The 19,791-nt window shown below is 42.3% G+C and overlaps 1 pseudogene across 1 annotated transcript in view; it reads left to right on the top strand.

Annotated features, from left to right (window-relative positions):
* The window catches only part of LOC310828604, a 249,822-nt pseudogene that overhangs the window by 212,143 nt on the left and 17,888 nt on the right, over positions 1–19,791 (top strand). Inside the window, exons 3-4 of the transcript in view lie at positions 12,109–12,144; positions 15,311–15,353. The product of the transcript in view is annotated as an uncharacterized misc_RNA (transcript). The remainder of the gene's footprint in view (positions 1–12,108; positions 12,145–15,310; positions 15,354–19,791) is intronic.

Here is a 19,791-nt window from a genome sequence, read left to right as displayed (position 1 = left end):
CTGGGGAAAGTTTAAGGATCGCCCACTCACGGATTCTGCCAGTGAATGAGCCAGCCATGGGAGAGTGGCACTCTGGACAGATAAAGTTTATTTTTGCTTCACAGCCAAGCAGGGAGGTATTTGCCTGCTTGCTCTCAAAAAAAACCCTTGGAACCTTTACACATCCAATTGTGTTTTCTGCAGTTCTATTAAAAAAAAAAGTTGCCACTGTTGACAACTTGCAGTGTTAGGTTTTTAAAGTTTTTAACTATGTGCCGTTTTCATCTTTCATTTTAATTCAAACCACTTTGGAGGCCATTTGCTCTGCATATACCCACCTCTTCCATGAGCTTGGGTCCCATTGCTCTAGAGCGTGTCCTACAGGGATGAAGTTGCATGCCACATAAACTTTCATCGGCGCTATAAAAGGCTGCTCAAAGCCCCGAAGGAGGCTGAGTTTCCAGGCAAAGAGCAAAAAGCAGGAGGCACCAGCTGTCACGTCTTAGAGAAGAGAATCTCTCTTCTCATTAGCATGGAGAGGGCATCAAAGAATAGAAATGTGCAATCACATTTATTTTTATAAATGCCTTGGAGCTTGGCTACTTTTCCTCCATAGTGCTGATCTCATATTGCCGCACCAAGTCTTTTCTTAATTATTCCTTCTGGTAGAAGAAAAGGGTGCTCCTCTCCCGGTGAAGGTCAGTCCAATCTGCAGTGAAGGCAAACGTAATGACTATTGATTGGGGATGCCCAGCTCTTCATTGACCTGTCTACCATGTCTGGCACCTCTGCAACAATCAATGGCATGTGGGATGCAAAGAGGGAGTATATTCGTGATGGGGAGAGCAGCAGATCAAGCCGAGGCAGCCAATTCTGAATTCTGACTTAGACCATACTCAAATGAGAGTCTTTGAAGTTCTCCACACACCCCTAAATATGCACTGTGACATTTCCATAGTGGTGTAATAGGGGGAGATTTATTATTACAGCTATTTTAGCCTGGAGAGGCACATCAAACACAACCTGAATAAACAACTTTAATGAAATTACTTATTCAAAAGTGAACGAGGCTGTTTTTAAATAGCAGGAAAAGGAAGACCAGTTTAGATTTAAAGGAATGAGTGGAAGGCTGTGTTGCAGACTAGGGTGGAGAACCTGTGGCCCTCCAGATAATTATTTATTAAATTTGGATACCGCTCTATACCTGTAGATCTCAGGGCTGTCCACAACATAATGCTGTAAGACTTCAACTCATATCTGACCCAGCCAGCAGTATGATGTGAGTTAAAGGGACGCAGGTGGCGTTGTGGTCCAAACCACTGACTTGCCAATCAGAAGGTTGGCGGTTCGAATCCCCACGACGGGGTGAGCTCCCGTTGCTCTGTCCCAGCTCCTGCCAATCTAGCATGCCAGTGCGAGTAGATAAATAGGTACCACCATGGCAGGAAGGTAAATGGTGTTTCCATGTGCTCTGGTTTCCGTCACAGTGTCCTGTTGTGCCAGAAGCAGTTTAGTCATGCTGGCCACATGACCCAGAAAGCTGTCTGTGGACAAACGACGGCTTTCTCGGCCTGATAGCGAGATGAGCACCACAACCCCATAGTTGCCTTTGACTGGACTTAACCGTCCAGGTGTCCTTTACCTTTATCTTTTTAATGATGTGAGTTGTAGTCCAGCAACACCTGGGGGGGGGGTCAAAGATAAGCTGCCCTTACTGTAGATCCTAGCCTTCAGCCTTGTTACAGCTGTGCTATAGTTTCCAGTAGTGTATTACCCAATGTGAGCCGCATGACTGCTCTTCTTCATCAAGGTGGCAAAACACCATTGTACCCTGTTCCCTCTTCCCCTGCAAGTATGGATACACCTACAGAAGGCATCTTAAAAAGCAGAGACATCACCTTGCCAACAAAGGTCCGTATAGTTAAAGCTATGGTTTTCCCAGTAGTGATGTATGGAAGTGAGAGCTGGACCATAAAGAAGGCTGATCGCCAAAGAATTGATGCTTTTGAATTATGGTGCTGGAGGAGACTCTTGAGAGTCCCATGGACTGCAAGAAGATCAAACCTATCCATTCTGAAGGAAATCAGCCCTGAGTGCTCACTGGAAGGACAGATAGTGAAGCTGAGACTCCAGTACTTTGGCCACCTCATGAGAAGAGAAGACTCCCTGGAAAAGACCCTGGTGTAGGGAAAGATGGAGGCCACAAGGAGAAGGGGACGACAGAGGACGAGATGGTTGGATGGTGTTCTCGAAGCTACCAGCATGAGTCTGACCAAACTGCAGGCGGCAGTGGAAGACAGGAGTGCCTCGCATGCTCTGGTCCATGGGGTCACAAAGAGTTGGACATGACTAAATGACTAAACAACAAGAACAGGAGGCATGGCAACAGAGGCAATGTTGGGAGCTTAAAAGCATACTCTGAAAAGCACTACCTGTTGGCCTTTTGAGCAAACTGGGGATATTATCTGGGAAAGAAGTGATAGTAGAGCACAAAGAATATTTGATTGCTGATACGTGGATTCAAAAGCTGGAGGAGAAAATATTTTAAAACAAAGTATGCTCTGAAGGGTTCAAACCCTGAAAGAATCCTTTCCCATCTACCTGAATGAGGTAGCTAAATCTTTTTTCAACTTTGGTCCTAAAATGCAATATGGGGGTGGGGGTGGGAAATGGCCAAAAGATAGGGAGGGGAGTAAAAAAACACGTATAAATGCTCAGTTGGAAAACAGAGTAGTTACTTGCAGAATTGAAAAGGAAAATAACTGTAGAGTCAGAAACTTAAAAGTGCAAATAGTCTAAAAGTTTTTAAGTAAGCTGAAAACACTGGAAAGTTTTTAGAGAACAGGTCGGCAATGTAGCATAAGGCCTGAGAGGAACATTAAAGGACCCATACGGTGAACTGAGGGGTGCTAATAATAATAATAATAATAATAATAATAATAATAATAATAATAATAAATTACTTATACCCCACCCATCTGGCCAGGCCTCCACAGCACTCTGGGCAGCTTCCAACAGAATATTAAAAACACAGTAAAACATCAAACGTTAAAAACTTCCCTAAACAGGGCTGCCTTCAGATGTCTTCTAAAAGTCAGATAGTTGTTTATTTCCTGGACATCTGATGGGAGGCCGTTCCACAGGGCTGGCACCACTACCCAGAAGGCCCTCTGCCTGGTTCCCTGTAACCTCACATCTTGCAGTGAGGGAACTGCCAGAAGGCCCTCAGAGGTGGACCTCAGTGTCCGGGCTGAACAATAGGGGTGGAGATGCTCCTTCAGGTATACTTGGCTGAGGCCAATTAGGGCTTTAAAGGTCAGCACCAACACTGATATGTATTGACTTGGTTAGGATAGCAGTCTAGGTATAGTTGCATGCATTTATCTCTTTATTCTTTCTTTCTTATTTATTTATTTATTTAAGCACCCAAACTGTAAATTTGCTCCCCCACTCCCAAATCAATTTCTCAAACTGTTTAGCTTTTTGGCCTATTAAAACCTTAAGAAAAATTGTAATTTGTTTGGGAACATTTGGTCCAAAGCCTTCATGCTTCAGTAAGTTTGGTCAGTTAAAGCCTAGAAGGTCAAAGTGAAGGAAACTGGTTTTGTGTGTGGATTCACTTGATAGCAATGGTTAAGTGAACAAGAAGGATGGGTTGGGTTCTTGGCGTCTTTCACCTCTCAGAGTGCAAGGTATAGTCAGTGCTATAAAAGAAGCTCAGTGTTGTCCACTTTACGCCTTCAGTTGTTGGGTTGGGGCACATGATGGGATAATGTTTGTTGACAAATGTTCCAAGAGTTCCTGAAGAGGTTTTGGGGAAAACTAACCAATATAATAAAATTAATAAACATCTAAAATTATTTAGGTCAGCTTCCTTTTTCAGTAATTAAATCGTGGGCTCTTCATCCTAATTGAGAAGAATTTTTACTGACAGCTTGGAGATATATAAGGAAACCTTTTATAATGTTCTCATTACCAATTCATGCCTCAACGAAAGGCATTTTGCCATATTGTTACCCGGGATTTATGTGAGCCCAAGGTGACTTTAAGTCTGTTCTGAAACTTCTGATGCTATTCATTTTGGATGCCTTTGGTGTACTAAATCTTCTTAAGATTCCCTTTGTAGAATCCCTTAGAAATCAAGAAATGTTACAGAGTAATGGAGTCAAAATATTTTGCAGCTAAAATGGCATGTGTCCTTCAAATGCACTCAAGTTCTAGCAAGCCATCCTTTCATAGAAACTTTGACACTGACCCCTAAACAATCTGCTGGAGTCAGAGCTAGAGCAGAAATTTGCTCAAGTTGCATATCTGAAAGTAGTTTCATGACACCTTTTGATTTATAAGTGTTTCCTGATTGATGTTGGCATACTGATCAAGGAGCAAACTGAAGAACGCTGCTGAGATGGTTGGCTAATGGATTTACAAGACAATACTGCATCATTTCCAAACAGCTCTTGGCAGTTACTTTGTCTCAGTATATCAATATTAAAGATAATTATACATTTGCAGACAATACAGCTGGTTCATTGTACAATAAGCTGGTTCATTGTTCAAATATAATTTGTCGTCTCAACAAGAGCCACCTTTGCAAAGCCCACTTCTTAATTTGTAAAGAACAGTAGAGCTCAAACTCCCAATGGAATTGACTTTCCATAGAAATGAATAAACACCACTCATCCAGTATTTTACATAAGTATTAACATGCTCGTGCTAGGTATGTCCTATGTAATATCTGAATTTTGGGTTTAGGATATAAACAATCAAGGAAAATCTGTCTTCTGCTCATAAAACACTCAGACTAGCTTAAAACAAAAAAGATAAATCTAATACGGGTTAAGTACTTAATTCGTTCTGGAGGTCTGTACTTAATCTGAAACTGTTCTTAACCTGAAGCACCACTTTAGCGAATGGGGCCTCCTACTGCCGCCGCGCCGCTGGAGTGGGTGAAAATTTGACTTTTTTTTTTTAAAAAAAAAAATCTTTCGAATTTTTCAATTTTTCCCACGGCACACCAGGCAACATCTCGCGGCACACTAGTGTGCCGCGGAACAGTGGTTGAAAAACACTGATCTAGAAGGATACCATGGTTGACGTTATCGAAAGCCACTAATACGGCAAAGGAAAATGAACAAGGACACATTTCCCCTGTCTCTCTCCCAACAAAGGAGATGAGGATGGCCAAAGCAGTTTCTGTGGCAAAACTGGGCCTAAACCCCAACTGAAATGGCTCCAAAAAGTCAGTCTCCTTCCAGAGTGGCTGGATCTGGTCTGTGACCACCCACTCAAGAACCTGACCCAAGAAGGGAAGACTGGCAACTGGCCAGTAATTACTTAGGTATATATATATTTTTGAAATATTTTTCATTGTTTTTTACAAGAACAAATTTAAAATAATGAAAAGAAAAAACTTTTAACATATTCATATATGAGATTCTCTGAATCTCGTGACTTCCCCCTGTCCCCTGCAGGGGTCCTTAAAATACATTTTTCTTAGACTACATATCATTACGTTCTCCACTGTTTTCATCTCTCTAAATTGTTATTTAGATGTTTAGTCATTTAGTCGTGTCCGACTCTTCATGACCCCATGGACCAGAGCACGCCAGGCACTTCTGTCTTCCACGGCCTACCGCAGGTTAGTCAAACACATGCTGGTAGCTTCAAGAACACTGTCCAACCATCTCATCCTCCGTCGTCCCCTTCTCCTTGTGCCCTCCATCTTTCCCAACATCAGGGTCTTTTCCAGGGAGTCTTCTCTTTTCATGAGGTGGCCAAAGTATTGGAGCCTTAGCTTCTGGATCTGTCCTTCCAGTGAGCACTTAGGGCTGATTTCCTTAAGAATGGATAGGTTTGATCTTCTTGGAGTCCATGGGACTCACAAGAGTCTCCTCCAGCACCATAATTCAAAAGCATCAATTCTTCGGTGATCAGCCTTCTGTATGGTCCAGCTCTCACTTCCATACATCACTACTGGGAAAACCATAGCTTTTACTATACGCACCTTTGTTGGCAAGGTGATGTCTCTACTTTTTAAGATGCTCTCTAAATTATCCATGTCTTTTGTTTCTTTACAAGTTATTTTTAAAATCCAGCTAACTTTTTTATTTGTTTACAATGGTCTCCTAAATAAGTTATGAATTCCCCCCATTCTTCTTGATTCCCGAGTCTCCCAGTCAGTTTTGCCAGTTCAGCACAGTCCAGCAGTTTGGCTTGCCATTCTTCCCTAGTTGGGACTGTTGATTCCTTCCATCTTTGGGCTAGTAGCATCCTTGCAGCTGTTTTTGCATACATAACCAGTCTTTTCTGGCCTTTTGGGATGTCGGTACTTGTAATTCCTAATGGAAAGGCTTCTGGGTTTTTTGACAAGTGTTATTTTTAACATTTTTTCATTGTTTATCAGTTCCCAAAATGACTTTGTTATCTTACATTACTTAGATTTTTTTAATTCAGGGAGTGTTTCTTGGATTTGGATTTGATATCCCGCTTTATCACTACCCGAAGGAGTATCAAAGCGGCTAACATTCTCCTTTCCCTTCCTCCCCCACAACAAACACTCTGTGAGGTGAGTGGGGCTGAGAGACTTCAGAGAAGTGTGACTGGCCCAAGGTCACCCAGAAGCTGCATGTGGAGGAGCGGAGACGCGAACCCAGTTCACCAGATTACGAGTCCACCGCTCTTAACCACTACACCACACAGGCTTACCACTGGCTTCTTCAAGCAGGCAGGAACCTCCCTCTCTCCTTAGGAGGCATTAATCAGAGGATGTACTTTCTGCTAGTCCAAAGTTATCATTAGACGCAGTCCATAGTCAATACATCAACTCTTTGAAGTATGGCATCTATTAAATTATTCCGATGTGTTAGAATGTGATTGACGAAAACCATTTCCTATCACAATAACGGCCACAGTGGAAGAGTAATGGCAAATTATAAGAAACTATACTTGGCATTTTGTCACTTGAATCATATGGCAAACTCCTTTCCTCGTGTAATTTTAAGAGTTGATACGGCCTAAGATTTCCATGCTTGAAGGAGTAATAACTAAAATAACAATATGCACAAAAGTAAATAAACCTTCTCATCTATTTTACATGATTAGACCAGGGGGGAGAAATGATAGGCGGTATAAATAATGCCCGCCTTCTCTTTCAAAGAAAACAAAGCATTTGTCTAATTCTTTCCAGGAGTGAAAAACAAACAGCGTAACAACTGAGAAGAGACGCCGCAGAACAAATTGTAGGCATGCAGACAATGTCTGGAATTAATTCAACAGGCAATTGCTGTGCTAGAACAAAGTTAGCCACATATATTTCTCAGGAGGAGGAACATATATCATAAGAGACTTATTGATATGTGGTCTCAATTTCATTTTGATTTTCATTTATTCAGACACACACATATAATCAAATACGAAGGGTAACTCATGGAAGCATTGCTTTAAATATTATGATATTCTCTAGATGGTGGCAAAGTCCAGAGGACAGCGCTCACCTGATTTGGCTTCCTATGGAAGGGGATACCTGGAGGCTTACGGTGTTTTGTCATATTTGGGTTCAACATACAGGTTGAGCATAGCTGGAGGAACAGCTTAATACTCCGACAGGAAGCCATATCCACTGCCTCACATCAGAAGACTTCCAGAGTTCATTCTGACCAGGCACAATGCTCATTCAGATCTCAACTTTTGATCATCCAAACTGTACTAGATGCATGCTAATGGTTGCTATGCGGATATCATGTTAATCATGTACAGTGGTACCTGGGGTTACATGCGCTTCAGGTTACATACGCTTCAGGTTACAGACTCTGCTAACCCAGAAATAATACCTCGGGTTAAGAACTCTGCTTCAGGATGAGAACAGAAATCATGCTCCAGTGGCGTGGCGGCAGCAGGAGGCCCCATTAGCTAAAGTGGTGCTTCAGGTTAAGAACAGTTTCAGGTTAAGAACGGACCTCTGGAACGAATTAAGTATGTAACCAGAGGTACCACTGTAGTAATATACTGTAATGCAGAGATATTCCCCAGGTATACACATTAGCCTTGAGAAGAAGATAGTACCTCTTTTCTTTATCAGTCACCCACTCTGATTTTACAAGTCATCACTATAGCATATTTCATGAGCATAAAGACTGGTGCTAAGGGCATATGAATAAAGTAGGGACGTTGGGCTGATCCCTTGAGTTGTATATAAAGCAAGCTGACTCCAGATACAAACTAATGCAAATTCGATGCTATATTGAAGTGTTACAGGAACCGATTGATTTTCATCAAGTTGCTTTTCTTTCTAGAGCTATGTATGTATCAAAAGCTGTCCCAAATTTGCTCCTACAAGGATATCCAAAGAACAGAATGCAAAGAACAGAACAGAATCCAAAGATATGCTACAGAATACCTACAAAGAACATTATTCAGGAACCCTTCGGGGGAACAAAATGTATTGAACAAAATGTATTATATTGCAAAGATATAGCCATTTACGCATTCATATCTGGTCAGGCATCACACACTCAAATAAGATGCACCATTTTAATTGATTAAAAATTATTTGGACTAAAAACCTAAGTGTTGAAACTCAGTGTAGTGTATGTCTGAGTGTACATATAGCTTTAAAAAGCTGTGAAATGCCCCGCTATTATTTTAGCGGCCACATGTTGTGCTCTGCAAAATGTAGTTAAGTACAGTGTATAATTGTGTGGGATGATAACAAAATCCCTGATGACCACTTAAGCCAGTTCGAGTTGGTACTTTTTAATGAATATAATATACTCTGAAAGGGCCTGCAATTTTATTTTTTATTTTTTACAAGAACGGCAAAGTCAGATAAACAAAAATGCATGCACATTCCAAAAACTTTGTAAGAAGGGGAGTCATGTTACACGCTTTAAAACAGAAAGCAAAAATGAACAACCCCCTCCCATATTACTGTATTTTTCCGTGTATAAGACGCCCCATGTATAAGACACCCACTATTTGGGGGGGACTCCAAATTAAGAAAACACTCCTCAGCACTACCCATGTATAAGACGAGCTCCAATTTTAAACCTAATTTTTTGGTTAAAAAAACTAATCTTATACACGGAAAAATACGGTAATATGGGAGGGGGATTTGTTTAGAAAAAAGGTAAGTAAGCAGGGAATATTATAGAGGTGTATAAAATTAAGCTTAATGTGGGTAAGGTAGATAAAGTGAGAATTCCCCCCCCTCCAAATCCCGTAACACTAGGACCCAGAAAAATCAAATAAAGCTGAATGTAGAAAGATTTGGGATGGACTAATGAAAGTGTTTCTTCACACAAAGTTAAAACTATGAAATTTGCTCCCATAAGATAGAGTAGTCCTGGCCACCAACCTGGATGGCTTTAAAAGAGGATAAGATAAATTCATGGTGGTTATCAGGCTACCAATGGCTGCTAGCCACAGTAACTATGTTTCCACCTCCACTGTTGAAGGCTGCATGCCTATGAGTTCCGATTACTGAGAATCACAAGAGGGAAGCTGTTTTTCTCATGTCCTACTTGGTTAGCCACTGTGAGAACTGGTTGCTGGATCAGAAGAAGAAGAGTTTGGATTTGATATCCTGCTTTATCACTACCCGAAGGAGTCTCAATGCAGCTAACAATCTCCTTTCCCTTCCTCCCCCACAACAAACACTCTGTGAGGTGAGTGAGGCTGAGAGACCTCAGAGAAGTGTGACTGGCCCAAGGTCACCCAGCAGCTGCATGTGGAGGAGCGGGGACACGAACCCGGTTCACCAGATTACGAGTCCACTGCTCTTAACCACTACACCACACTGGCTCTCTAGATCAAATGGGCCTTCATCAGAAGCACTCTTCATGTTAATTTTCATCAATACCTTGCCTTCATCAATACTCTGCATTCTCAGACCACTTGCCTTTGGAGTAGGGATGGCCGGGTCCATACTAATTTTGCCTGTGTTAATTCCTTGATCTCTTCTGTCCCATTACCACATTGATCTGTGATATTTTTAAAAATCGCCATGACAATTCTTATTTAAACATGGATTTTATCTTAATGCACACACTCCTAAATGTACTTCCCCCCTAAAATATGGCTCTTAATGCATTTTGGTACAATTTATGAACTGAGAATAATATCACAAAATGGCAGAGAACTGCAAAACCCAAAGTACAATTACCTTTCAATCCCCACACATTTTACTCTGGAAGGTGTAGGTCAGCTCAGTTCATTGGAATTCACAGATATTGAATAGCTCAACCATCCTTACTATGGAGTATTCCCACTGACTCTGATGGGAATATGTCAAATGACGTCATTCAAGGAGTGCATCTTAGCTCCTTTTAGGATCACACCTTGCCATTTCAGTTCTCATCATTTTGTAACATTATCTTAGGTTACAGCAGGGATGGGAAACCTTTGGCCCTCCAGATATTGGTGGAATTCAACTCCCAGCAGTCCTAGCCAGTGCGGCCAATAGTCGGGGATGACAGAAATTGAAGTCCAACCACCATAGGGCCATAGGGCTGCCCATTGCTGGGATCATTGGAGGGCCATAGGGCTCCCCATTGCTGCTTTACACCTATACTGGCAGTGATCATTTAAGGTCTGCTATGCCCTGCTAGTGGTAGTAGAGTTCTCCCACCACTCAGAAGAAGGAGTAGGAGAAAGGAAGGGAAACATTGAGTGTCTGCAATGATCCAGAGGCATCGCACAAGGCTGTTATTGTCCACACAACTGCAAAGCTGTGCTGGAAATGGCCGTGTGGATAGGGTATTCTCTGTAGCAGAATTCCCTCCCAACATAGGGCCATCTGGCATTTTCACTATACAGCTGAGATGTATGTTTTCAGGGCCCACCCTATTTCTGTGTGTGTAATTTGTTTTAAATACTTAAATCTGCTACCTGCCTAATGCAGGGCTAGCCAAAGAGTTTCCTGAATCTTTATTGTAAAACCTTTATATCCTATGTGTGGCGTGAGAGTATATGGGGAATCCTGATCAACTAAGTACAGGTCCATTGTGGCCTTATGAATCTCTAGTGAGCAAGAGACCCACAGCCACCACTATATGGGAAGTGCCCTCTGAACACATTGTTTAGGAGTGCTTCAACTCTTTGTTCCTGCTGATATAAAACACAGCAAACGTTCGCTGAAAAACTAGATGACCTGGTGAGGAAGGAAACCTGACAAAACAAATTTGGGAGTAAGCTCTTTCGCTATGTCTTTCATTTAAAGAAAATGTTTCAACATGCGATTAAATAGAAGACTCTGAAGGTATACAAGAGGTGAGTCTCACAGGGACAGAGATAGAGGTTACAAATGCTAAATTACTTCTATTAAGCTATCTCCGGCTCCACGCTAAAATAGGATTTCTCAAACACTTTGTCTTTCTCAATCTTACTCTATCTCAAGCTGTAGTGATCCCTTCTACCTATTCCTTCCTCAAGAGAGATAGGAGAATATCAGGCTAGTACATGTTTACTACCTAGGCAGAACCTAAAAACCTCTCTTTAAATATTTGCGTCTGAGGAATCTCACCATCCTTGAAGGCTTCTTTCACTGCAAAATGTGGCAGTCCAGGAGCTTGGGGAAGTACTTCTATCCGCTTTTAGTTATCTTTTGTACGTTAAGTAATCAGATTGCATCAAAATGCAAATTAGCAATGGAACCAAAATTCTCTCCAAGAGTTACATGTTGCTTCCCTACCTTATTTCCTTCTCTCTCCCAATGCGCTAAACATCTTTGAAAACTCCTGACAAACTGATGTGCACATGGATAGACTTTCCCAAGTGGCACCATCAAAGAAGATTAAAACCCACATGAAGCAGCTCCATTCCCCCACCCCTTTTAAAGATTATTAAATCTAAGCTCTATTTTTGGTCCCAGTGGATCATTTAAAAACATACTTTGAGAACCCTTTTCAAGATATGCTATAAATACTTCGGTTCAATCTTGCTCTGTTAAAAAAAAAGAAGATCTGAATGATTTGCTAGTGATCACTTGATAGGCAATTTACATGCTGGTCCAATTCACATATCACATTAAACCAGTTTAAAACAAACTAAAAAACGAAGAAGTGTGGTTTCAGGAAGACAAGCAGCACGCTAGTGTATGCTGCTGCTGCTGCTGCTTCTTCTTCTTCTTCTTCTTCTTCTTCTTCTTCTTCTTCTTCTTCTTCTTCTTCTTCTTCTTATTTTGAAGAAGAGTTTGGATTTGATATCCCGCTTTATCACTACCCTGAGGAGTCTCAAAGTGGCTAACATTCTCCTTTCCCTTCCTCCCCCACAACAAACACTCTGTGAGGTGAGTGGGGCTGAGAGACTTCAAGGAAGTGTGACTGGCCCAAGGTCACCCAGCAGCTGAATGTGGAGGAGTGGAGACGCGAACCCGGTTCCCCAGATTACGAGACTACTGCTCTTAACCACTACTCCACACTGGCTCCCTAGTGTATGCTTCTTAAAAGGTCTTGCTCCATTTCCCTGCTGCACTCCTAGGAAGCAAATCAGAGGCTGAGTACACTATAACTTTAGAGCACACTCGAAGCACTTTCCTCCCATCCACAGGTGACACCTTGAACAAAATACTGGGAGGGAGTGTTCACCTTCCCTTCTGTGAGGGGTAAGCTACAGTTCCCAGAATTTTCTTTTTTTTAAATTAATTTTTATTCAAATTTCCAATAACCATTCCGTTTATAATTAAACATCCAATTTAACTTATACATTCTTTTAGACTTCCATCAGCCTATCTGACAATTTTCATATTTATCACAACTTCTCACATTTCCTAAATTTATGTTGCACTTTAACAATCCTTATTTTATCTTCTCTTTTAAGCGACATTCCAGTCTATTTTTTCACAGAGCTTCTTGGAATCCAACAAGTGTTATTTCCTGATCACACACAGTTTTCATATACTCTGTAAATTTGTTCCAGTCCTCGGTGAATCTCTGATCGCGTTGGTTTCGAATTTTTCCGGTTAATTTGTCCATTTCTGCATATTCCATCAGTTTCATTCTCCATTCTTCCCTCGTTGGCATTTCTTCCTGTTTCCATTTTTGGGCCAACAAAATTCTGGCTGCTGTTACTGCATATCTAAATAACTTCACATCTTTCTTTTCAACATCATTCCCTAATATACCTAATAACAATGCTTCTGGTTTCTTTACAAAAGTATATCTTGACATTTTTTTCATCGCAGTTCCCAGAATTTTCAGGGGTGCGTGTACTTTGAATATGCTTTAAAGGTATAATGGACCGCCTCTTTCCATATGAACCTACCCGGACCCTGAAATCATCTTCTGAGGCCCTCCTTCATGTGCCTTCTTCTTGTGAGGTCCAGAAGGTAGCAACATGAGAAGGGGCCTTCTCTGCCATGGCTGCCCGTCTGTGGAATGCTCTCCTCAGAAAAGTTCACCTGGTGCCTTCATTATACACCTTTAGGCGCCAGGCAAAAAGGTTCCTTTTTAACCAGGCCTTTGGTTGATCCAATTTACATCCTATGCCTTTTTAAAATTTGGTGGGGGCGGCGGCTATTGGGTTGTTGTTTTTATTTTCATTAGGTATTTTGTGGTTTTATATCTTGATTTTATTCTGTGAACCGCCCTGAGACCCCCGGCTATAGGGCGGTATATAAATTCAATAATAATAATAATAATAATAATAATAATAATAATAATAATGCTCCCACCATGATTTATCATATGTCAGGGCTGGAGTCAGACACAGGTCAGCATGAAAGACATAGGGCTCCGTGGTCAGTGAAGTTATTCTTTATTCTCTTTATTCAAGGAAACAGCATACAACTCTGCGACCCTTCCCAGTAGGGTCTTGCTGCTGTGGAGCAGTTGCCAGGACTGAAGGTTCCTGCCTTCCATCCTTTCTAAGGCTTCTCTTCTCCTGGATGTTTGCCAGTCTCAAACTATGCCTGCACACTTCTGGCCTCTGTTCTTCCTTCCTCATTATTCTGAGCTTTCATGGAGACCAGGGGAAGGCGAGCTTCTTGCAGCAGGAGAGGGAGAAACCTTGGATTCTTCAGCAGCCCCTTGCCCAACTCCCTTCTCTGCTTCAGTCTCAGTGTCTGAACTGCTCTGTCACCAGCTCTTCCTGCACACTAAGCCCTGTTGCCCCTTCAGCATCCAGCCCCTCTTCCCAGTCTTCTCCCTTTGACCTCTCCTCAGTGTCCCACCACCAACCCCCTGGCTCTGAAACAAAAAAAAAATGCCTCTAGAACATGGGTATGCAAACTAAGGCCCGGGGGCCGGATCCAGCCCAATCGCCTTCTAAATCCGGCCCGCAGACGTTCCAGGAATCAGCGTGTTTTTACATGAGTAGAATGTGTCCTTTTATTTCAGATGCATCTCTGGGTTATTTGTGGGGCATAGGAATTTGTTCATTCCCCCCCTCAATATATAGTCCAGCCCCCCACAAGGTCTGAGGGACAGTGGACCGGCCCCCTGTTGAAAACGTTTGCTGACTCCTGCGTCTAGAAGGTGCTGTTTCCATTTCAATGGAAACGCCCATTGATGCCAACAGCCTTTTCACTTAAAGTGCAAAAAGTTAGTTTCAAGAGGCCATTTTTATCTACATTGTGACAGGAAGATAACAAGTGAAACTTCCTCTTCCCATACCCAGTATGCCAAGGCTCCCCCTCCCAAACTGTTGTTTACATGACCAACAAATTTGCATGCTAATAGCATTCACACAATCCAGATCATGTTTAGTCTGCAACTTGGGAACTAGGGAACGTTAATTAGACACAGGAAGACAACAGAAAATGCATGCTTTGTAAAGTAAGTGTATCATCACGCCCCACCAAGGGTATTCATTTTTTATTACAAAGAACACCCCCAAATTTTGCCAGAGGGGGTTTCCTACTTACTATTTCTGCTTACCACTCCTTTGTAGAGACATAATTATGCATTTGTGAGCACATGAATGAAAAATAACCTTGCCTGTTGCTCCCTTTCACCTCCATCTCCGCTTCCCTTGTTCAAGCTATAAAGGTAGCAAAATGGCAATTGCTTTATCTCTTGTTATACAGAAAGAACCCATTAAAAGAAATTTCACAATCCAGCATTTCTTAGCTGCACATTAACTTAATGCTCTTTTGCCACTTGCATTATCAGTGTTGAAAGAAAAATTAAACATCTTATCCAAGAAACACACATTTTCTTTCTTTCTCTGACTCCTGCTTTTTTAAAAAAATGTATGGGATGATTATAATAATGGGATTAGTATATTATTATTATTATATCACAGTCACAATTAAAGTAGGGTAAAGCCACCATCAAGTTGACTCAAAAGTGGCTCACAATCTGTCTCGACATCTGCCACATGCTATCTGCCTCTTAAGGAAGATGATGACAGCAGGTGGCAGAGGACTTTCATGGACACAAGTGAGAAGTCGGGCCTCTCCTCAGTGGCAAATGATGGGCAGAATTCCTGATCACAGATACAGAGCCTGTGTGTGTAGAGCTTGTACATGCAAGCTCTTCAACAGGCAATGGCAAACACACTACTTCAACTGTTTTCACTCTAATATGTGAATGATCCTTCAATCTCCACTGATCAATCCCATCAACTTTCAAATGCCAATTTCTGCTGGACTCCACATATCTGAAGGAACAGCATAGGTAACAACCCTACGTGATACACATAACACTGTTCCATACGGCTTATGGAGAACTTCCTCACCTATTTAACTTCATCTAAGGGACCGTTCTTTGGACCCACCCACATGGACTTTAGATGTACCCAATTGGTCTTCAGAATAACTAACGAAGTCTCCCATTGGCTATATGTACAGGACAGTTACTATGTCTCTCCCTCTGCTGATTCCAAATAGAAAACTATACACACACACTTGTTGAATATGAGCAGCTAGTCTTAACACTAAACCTTGATTCTCACATCAGTCCTCACAAAACTGTGTTTCAGTTACACATACTGAACATATCTTCTGAATGAGGCCAGATATCACATGGTGACACATCTTAGAATTACCATGTGCTAGGGAATATTGTTTTCTCATTCACTTCTCCAGAATGTAAGAAATCTCAGACATGGGTATATAAGAAAAAAGGGGGAAATCTCTGCAATATGCACCATACTATTCAGTGGGTTACAAAGATTCACATTTGGAGAAGGAAGAGACTGTGCTTTTCTCTTTGATAGGACATCAACTTACATACAAATAGACAATCCCATCTGTTTAGCAATCTGGGAGTAGATCTCCTAGTCCCATATTAACATATTATCATGGGCCCTTATGTTTCACTCCAAGTCTCAATCTGTTCCAATAATTTACTATTGGAGTACATTTAAATGAATTAGTTAATACCTTGTCTAGACAAAAATTCAATTACTTAAGTGGCCAGGCATGGGCCAGAACTTGGTTTTTTCCAACAAACACATCATGTAGAGATGACCCATTCAGCATTTTGTTCCACTTCAGTTTGAGGTCACTCACTATACCACAACATATAACACAGCTAGAAGACTCAATTACCCTAATTTCCAAAACAACTAACATGCAGAGACTCAGACAAAAGCATCATGTCTGCACAGCATGAACACAGGGTCCAGAAACGATTCATGCTCAAGTCAAAATAGGGCCTAGTGGTTTATCAGTACAATGGCAAGTGGCTTCGCCATTTATTGCCTGGAAGCTGGCACCAACTATGCTTGTATGTGCAACAAAAATCACAACACAACTGCAAAAGTGACACAGAAGGAACTTAATTTCATTCAGTCTGAAACACACACACACACACACACACTTCAGAGTTTTATGTTCAAGTGATTTCTCCACATGCCTAATAAACATCCCTGACAATGATGTACTAACTTTCAACTGCTTTGCGGTATGTTGTGTAAACTGATCCTGAGAAAGTAGTTTCAGAGGAAATGCAATTGGCAGGAAAGGTGCATAGATTATTTCAAACAAAAAATATATCTTTATCTCAGCCATTCTTTTATGACATATGCCTCACATTAAAACAACAAAAGTGCTTGTACTGTCACAAATTTATAGTGTTCTTGTACTAAAATGTTGAATTGTACCAGACCTATAAAGTTTTTCAATTTTCATTGTCTCTTTATCATATTTTTACAAGTTGTCAGAGGCACTCAATGTGAAGATCGGCTAACGTTCACTCAGCTGTAATATTGTGTACTCTCAGATGATCACTTAAGTATTTGAAGGAATTTTACCTCAAAATTTTTTTTTAATTTGAATTTTTCTCTTGCATTACAATGAATATAGATTGCTTGAGTAATGAATAAAAAAAGTGAAACCTGATATTTTTCATTACTTGTGATATCTGTTATGTAACAGTGGCACATCTGTTGCAGAAAACAAGAATTTCTTACACTCTTAAAAATCATTTATTTCACAAACAATTCACACTGAACATTTTTATCAGTCCTTCTGCTGTACGGAGGTGGTGGGGTGGGGTATCACACTTATTTACTTGAGAAAGTTAATATCACCAGTGTGGCATTTCTTTTGCCATGCTTCCTGTGTTCTACCTGGGCTCCCCTCCCCTGGCAGAGGTTGGGGGAAGCCAGCAGATAGGGATGCCCACTCAATCCTCACCCCCTCCAGTAGCAGAGATTGGAGGTTAGGATTGCTAGAATAAAATCTAATAGTTATTTTGCTGGCTTGTAAAGCCAACCTAGCAGTTCGAAAGCACGTCAAAGTGCAAGTAGATAAATAGGTACCACTCCGGCGGGAAGGTAAACGGCGCTTTTGTGCGCTGCTGTGGTTCGCCAGAAGCGGCTTAGTCATGCTGGCCACATGACCCGGAAGCTGTACGCCGGCTCCCTAGGCCAATAAAGTGAGATGAGCACCACAACCCCAGTCGGTCACGACTGGACCTAATAGTAAGGGGTCCCTTTACCTGGGGAGCCAGTGTGATGTAGTGGTTAAGAGCGGTAGTCTCATAATCTGGGGAACCGGTTTCACGTCTCTGCTCCTCCACATGAAGCTGCGTGTGCAAAGGTGCAAAGATTCACCCAGCGCGCCCCCAAGGTTGCCCAGTCCCAGGCGCACAGGAGGGTGGAGCTGGCCCGCCGGCCGCCTCAGTGTCTCGCTGGCTCAGTCGCCCCCAAACTCGCAGCGCAGAGCCACCCACAGCAGAAGAGCCCGACATGGGGCTCCAACCAATGGGTGGGCTCTTCCCCAGACTCAACTCTCGGGCCCTGGACTTTTGGCCTGGCACCCCTGAGAGCCCAGCACCCAGGTGCCCCGCACCCCTAGCACCTATGGGTAAGATGGCCCTGAGTCAACACCACTGGTTACTTTTTCCTTTGGTTCCATATCCGGATCTGCCTTCTTACTGGGCAACAAGACACAGCAATAGCATTGACCGCTCACTGAAAACTCTGTATTTCGTTCCCTAAAATCCTTCCCCTTGGTGTAGAGCAGTTTCCCAAACTTGGGTCTCCAGCTGTTTTTGAACTACAACTCCCATCACCCTTAGCTAACAGGACCAGTGGTCTGAGATGATGAGAACTGTAGTCCAAAAAGAGCTGGGGAGCAAAGCTGGGAAACCCTGGTGTAGAAGTAGTCCATATTATTCTTTATTATTTGTTGCTTTTATATCGCACCATTTCTCCCCCGAGGAGCTCAAGGTGGTGTAAATGGCTATTGAACCCCACAACAACCCTGTGACGCAGGTTCAGCTGAGAGTGAGAGACTGTCCCAAGGTCCCCCAGTGAGCTTCATGGCGGAATGAGGATTTGAACCCTGGTCTCCCAGGTCCTAATCTGACACTTTAACCACTACACCACACTGGCTCCGTATCCCCATTTCTCTTTTCTTGCTTATCTTTTCCCCTTCTAGGACAAGTAACATCACAATCCTATTCATGCCTGCTCTATGAATGCATGTCTACTCTGTATTCAATGGCAATTGCTCCCAAATAAGTACACCTACTGGGGGGTAGGGGCGCAGGTGGCACTGTGGGTAAAACCTCAGTGCCTAGGACTTGCTGATCGTAAGGTCGGCAGTTCGAATCCCCGCGGCGGGGTGAGCTCCCGTCGTTTGGTCCAAGCTCCGGCCCACCTAGCAGTTCGAAAGCACCCCTAAGTACAAGTAGATAAATAGGTACCGCTTTATAGCGGGAAGGTAAACGGCGTTTCCGTGTGTGGCGCTGGTGCTGGCTCGCCAGAGCAGCTTCGTCACGCTGGCCATGTGACCCGGAAGTGTCTTCGGACGGCTCCGGCTCCCGGCCTCTTGAGCGAGATGAGCGCACAACCCTAGAGTCGGTCACGACTGGCCCATACAGGCAGGGATACCTTTACCTTTACTGGGGAGTAAGCCCCATTGAACGCAGCAGCATCAACCTTTCACTAGTAGAATTCAAGGAAAACCATATAAAATTAATACAATCTTGCCTTTTATTTGTTCAGTTGGGAAAGTAATTTTCTATCACCGAATTCTTCATTTGCAGAATCTGGTCAAACAAGGGAAAATATAAGTGAATTGTTGGTCAGGGGTGAGGAAGTGGGTGTTACTTTTTCACTCACACCTGCTCTATTTTCTTTTTTAAAATACTGTAAGATTAAAAATAAAAATGCTGAATTGCTGCTGTGATGGCTTTCCTAAACCAAAAACAACAGCAGTTGATGCCAGAAAAACAGCGCATGGGATGTTAGCAAGGTACTCTGCAGACTAATTAATACGGAACAAGGTCTATCTAGCCTTCCCTAGCCTTGTCAACACTGATCTCAGTAGGCCATAAATCCAGCTCTCCTGGGCCTCAGGCAGAATTTTTTACTGGCCTTGCTAGCTGAAATCCTTTGACTCAGTATGCCAGGATGCAACTGGGG

This window comes from Podarcis gaigeae, assembly GCF_964106915.1.
Source record: "Podarcis gaigeae genome assembly, chromosome: 12".
Taxonomy (NCBI): Eukaryota; Metazoa; Chordata; class Lepidosauria; order Squamata; family Lacertidae; genus Podarcis; species Podarcis gaigeae.
Note: the sequence above shows the minus strand (reverse complement) of the source record. Positions and strands in the feature narration are given on the sequence as shown.